The sequence below is a fragment of the Wasmannia auropunctata genome, unplaced genomic scaffold (genome assembly GCF_000956235.1).
Source record: "Wasmannia auropunctata unplaced genomic scaffold, wasmannia.A_1.0 LD336101.1, whole genome shotgun sequence".
Lineage (NCBI taxonomy): Eukaryota > Metazoa > Arthropoda > Insecta > Hymenoptera > Formicidae > Wasmannia > Wasmannia auropunctata.
Window position 1 is genome coordinate 1,185,521 of NW_012026789.1, and position 658 is coordinate 1,186,178.

The following is a 658-nucleotide window of genomic DNA, read 5'->3' on the forward strand; positions in this document are numbered from 1 at the left end:
CGTGTGCTCTTCCAATCTCTAATTTCTATTAAATTTTCTTAATTTCGACGATGCATATATACCATATACATGATGTATTAAATTAATACTAATGCATAGTGTATCAGCTTAGTATATCATTATTTAAATGCATCGTAGAAATTAAGATAATTTCATAGAAAGTTACTAGTTAGTACGCGTATCAAGTGCTCGGTGTAAACTAAGAATATATTGCTCCTTTATCCAGCGACTCGTGTGAACAGTTACAGGGGAATAGTAACTCGCGAAATTTAGCCGAAAGTTGAAAACAAATTCTAGCACTGACTTAACTAATGTTCAAGAGCACTCTTGACGAAAATTAATAAATATGTATTGTATTACTTATCGCAATCTATGTAAAAATTTCTAAATTGTTTATGATTTATGTAAAAACGAAATATGCTTATAACTGTTTACTTATTTATTTGAATTTTTAAAGTTATTGCAAACTTCCAAATTACGACAATGTCTACATGTTTGATGGAATATATATATATATATATATATATATGTATTGTATATTATTTTGTAAAATATATTTAATATGTAATATATCATCTACTTCTTATTATATAATTTTTGAAGAAAAGTAACGAAATGATGAGAAGAAGTTTTAGATATTTTTTAAAAACTTTTGCAA